Genomic DNA, 4,265 nt, shown 5'->3' with positions numbered 1-4,265 from the left:
AAGCAAGGATAGCACAAGCTTGCGCTGCTGTAACAAACAACCCCCAAAGCTCACTAGCTTAACAGTGTTACTTTCTTGTTTTCACAAAACACAATGAGCTTCTGGGAGACTCGCAGGACAGCTGTCTACATTCCATGGAACTCAGTGGTCCAGGCTGTATTGATCTTGTGGCTCCTACATTTTAACAGAGGCCTTGATGAGCAAAGGAAGTGAGCCATGGGTGGCCATACAAAGGGGCTTCGATGCTTTCGCCTGGCAGCAGCCCTTGGACCAGAATAAGGCATACTCTCTGTATTCACAAGGGAGCTGGGAAATTTGGAAGAACAGGAGAGCATGTTTGGTGAATACCCCCCATCTCTGCCAATGGTGATAAACCATGCCACAGAGAGCCAATCACAGCAGAAGGAAGACAGTTCCCAAGCAAGACACATAACAAAGGATGTTTCGAGCACTTTCCTTAAAAACTTTTCTCCCTTTGTCTCCAACTCAACTGTGCTTTGTTTAACTGGATTCCTTAGGCTAAGTGGTCAACGAAATGTAATTTCCTCATCTGTAAAATGAGGGTAACCAGTGCCAACCTACTATAAAGATCTAAGGCTTTATGCATTTGTAAACCTCACTCAATTGGTGCACACATGTAGGTTAGTAGAAAGAACAGCCACAGCATTTCAGCATGTTGGGCCATGCCCTGGTTCGACGGCTAGAACCATGACATCCAGAGTGGTTACCAAATGGCGATACCCAACCAGTTCTATCTGATGTCTAGCTGGTTGCTTTTAAAGCCACTTTTGCTTTTAATACCTTTCATTGTCATATCCGCATTAACATCTCTGCCAAGGATTTACACTTCCCTATTTTCTACACTGCTTTCTTTTTTTTTTTTTTAATTGATTGAATCTGGACTTTATTTATTTTTGACTGTGCTGCTTGGCATATGGGATCTAGTTCCCAAACCAGGCATCAAACACACACCCTCTGCATTGGAAGCACGGGGTCTTAACCAGTGGACCACCAGGGAAGCCCCTACTTCCCTATTTTTTGTATGCACAATCCTACCAAGTGTCAGAAGTTTTCTATTTCATGTGCTTGATCTCAGAGCAGAATGCCTAGATTATTGGCTAGAGTTTTGTGGGGTTTATAATGAATTCCAAATATGTCCCAGGATATCTAGCAGGTTCTCGGATTTACATTTAGCACAGAGTTAATCATGTCAGTTTTCCCACACTAAAAAGTTAATTCTAATGAGTATATTGGAGGCTTGTGGGTCCAGGTGTTTTTCCAGTGGTCTAATACTGATTTTCTTGGATTGTAGTTAGATATATATTGCAAACTATTCTTCTTAAAAGCTTCTTGACGTTTTCTCATCTCTGAGTCACATAAGAAATGATGGCTTGCAAACAAACCAACTTGAGACCTGACAAAAGGAAAAAGATGAAGTGGAATCTCTTTTACTTCATCAGGTTCGGTGGAGATGGCATGGCAGAGCAGAAGAATCTTGACAATGAACTTGAGTTCCAATCTCAACTCTGCCTTTTGCTCACTTGGCCTCGAGCAGATGGGATCCTCTCTTTTGGCTTCTGCTGCCTGGAAAGGAGGCCAGTACAAGGAGGATTCAATAAGACAATGTACCCAATACTGGTGGCTTGGTGAGTGCTGAGTGCTCAGTGAGGTCTAGTCCTTTGCTAAACTTCTATTGACTCCCTCATCACTGGGCACCCAAAGTGCAGTAAGACTCTGCCCATGTGGGTGTCAGGAGCATGTTGATTCAGGAAGTATGTGGAAATAGTCTCCTCTTTATAATGCTTTTGGTAAAATGTGGCCACTTATAGACAGGCGCTCATGAGATCTCCTTGTGGCTTGAGCTGGGACCCCCAAGAAGCCCCCAGTAATGGGGCCATCCAGCCATGGGTCCTCCTGATCAAACTCACAGGGCAAAGTCTAACCTTTGCCATTGCCACCTCCTCCAACATCACGGATTAGAATTCATATTGAAATCATCCATCCATTCTCAGACTACACCAACCCACGCCCAAGCTCAGCTTTCTTACCCAATCAATTGGTTATTTCAACCAAATTACCAAAGCACAAAGATAAAATCATCAGAAAAGCCAATTTGTCACTGAAAAACCTGACCAGCAAGGCCTAGACTGTGCAAGCAGTGTTGATATTGTACTTTTGTACTTTCCTAAACTAATTTAGCCTACTAATTTTCTATAATTACCTGAATGCTCTTAGCCTCCGCTGGTCAGATGAGTTCTGAGACACTTATATAACCAGCATTAAAAAGATGCATTTAGCAGCTCGGATTGTTAAAGTAACAAAGCCTATAGAATCCGGAGGTTATTGTATTCTCCCAAAAGTACTTAAATAATAGCCTAAAATCTGAAGAATTACTTTAATACTTCAATAAAAATAACCCAATTCAAAACATTTTCAAGGAAACAGAGTTCTTTGCTCTAGGCTACCAAGTAATGGCTGAGAGAAAGTATATAGCCTGTCACTTCTGATTAGAGAACTGTGCCTCTGTGCTTTGAATGAGGGGCATGTCTGGTAATAGGAAGTGTAGATATTAAAGTTAATAAAATAATGTGGAATACGATATATATGAAACTTGACCAAGTATAGCACAGAATATAACATACATTACCCTGTTCAGTCAACTCCTGTGGCCCAGCATCTAATGACAAGCTTAATTTCTGTTTCCAATGAGAGTACAGCTAAAAATACAATTTCCAGATTAGACAAATATTTTATCCGACCCCCTAACAAATGTAACTGGAATGGCTGACATGTCTACACAGATGCCCGGCGACCATGAGAGGGAATTACTAGGATTGCAAACTGCTCAGCCTGAAAAGTCTGTGAAACCTCATCATCTTTGAGGTCATTATAAATAATTAGTTGCAAACATGGCGATGTCAAAGCTTCACCGCTGGAAAAGGAGGACAGGGGCGCCTCCATTTCTCTCCTACCCTGAGAGGTTCCCAGCTCCCTCTCGGCACAATTAGGCCTCCCCAAACAGCTCAGCATCCAGGCCCTGCACACCCATTATTGCATCTTTAATCTAAAACCCCAACGCCAACCGTAATGGTTTGGTTTCTTGATACATTAACCTTCAACTTGTATTTTCACTATTAAATAACCAGCTTGAGAACCTCCTAGAATTTTTTTTTCCCCAGTCACCTACATGAAACCATACGGTCCCCATGATGTGACCCTCTTAAGGGATTTAAAAGCAATTCAATGAGCTAATCTCGGTAAGCCTAGAATCAAAGTTCTTGTTTCCATATTTCACTTTCAAAATATTTAGAACTTTGACAGATATGACATTATGTTTTCATTAAAACAGCTGATTTCAAAATGCTGCACTGTGCAGAAACGCCATAAACAGTTTATGATGAACTGCCACGCTCTTAATTAAAACAATAAATCCAGCACACAATATTTGTGCAGCCTCCGGTCTGACCTTTGCCTCTTGCTATCCACCACCAAGCCGCGGCTGCGTTCCCAACGCCAGACGGGGAAGGTTTTAAAACATGATCTGAAAGGCACTAAAGATAAAATAAGAGAAAACGTACCATTAGTCTTCGCAGTTATGATTAATTCAGTTCATATTTTACAATCTGGTTATGGAGTAAAACTGCAGACTTTACATCAAGTATTTGCCATTCACTATACCTAATGTATAAAAATGCTTGATATTTTAGAAAATGGCACCAAGCTAATTCACCACAACCCCACGAAGGACAGAAATTGAAATCATAAACACAGAAAGTGATTAGCTATCCATCTGAACTGACGAGCAGAACTCACTCGTTGGATGGTCAGCCTCGGACGATAAATATGTCGATTGCAGCCCAGCCTCGCCACGCCACTCTTATCTCCCTGCTGCTAGATTTCAGATTAAAATATTCCCTTAAATCTCTCTTGCATCAGCTGCTGGAGCAGGCAGCAAGGGTGTTAATTACCAAGCGGGAATAACAGTAAATTTGTTGTACTGGCCCGGAGTCACCAAGTTAACCTGGGGCCCTGCCAGCTCCGGGGGTGGAAACTATTCTGAGCTGGGTCTCATGTGCACCCCTCATTAAGAGGGCAGCAGGTGGCTGAAAGAGTCCATTCCGCAGCCTCTGATCTGATGCACAGACAGACACCTAGCAACTACACTCGAGAAAACTGTGCCCCAGCCATGGAAGAAGCAGAGACTTCATGCAAGGAGGGGAGGGCATAGCCTAGCTCCTTTGGGGACTAACCCCATGGTGTCTGCA

At 42.6% G+C, this 4,265-nt stretch overlaps 1 long non-coding RNA gene across 1 annotated transcript; it reads right to left on the bottom strand.

Moving 5' to 3' along the window:
- Window positions 1-961: 961 nt before the first annotated feature.
- Window positions 962-3,958, bottom strand: LOC113876612. Its single transcript, XR_003506538.1, has 3 exons — window positions 3,814-3,958; window positions 3,467-3,551; window positions 962-1,584 (listed from the first exon to the last, which is right to left on the bottom strand). It is a non-coding gene; the product is annotated as an uncharacterized LOC113876612 (long non-coding RNA).
- Window positions 3,959-4,265: the final 307 nt, after the last annotated feature.

This window comes from Bos indicus x Bos taurus, chromosome 18 (assembly GCF_003369695.1).
Source record: "Bos indicus x Bos taurus breed Angus x Brahman F1 hybrid chromosome 18, Bos_hybrid_MaternalHap_v2.0, whole genome shotgun sequence".
Lineage (NCBI taxonomy): Eukaryota > Metazoa > Chordata > Mammalia > Artiodactyla > Bovidae > Bos > Bos indicus x Bos taurus.
This window is presented reverse-complemented; position numbering and strand designations above follow the sequence as displayed.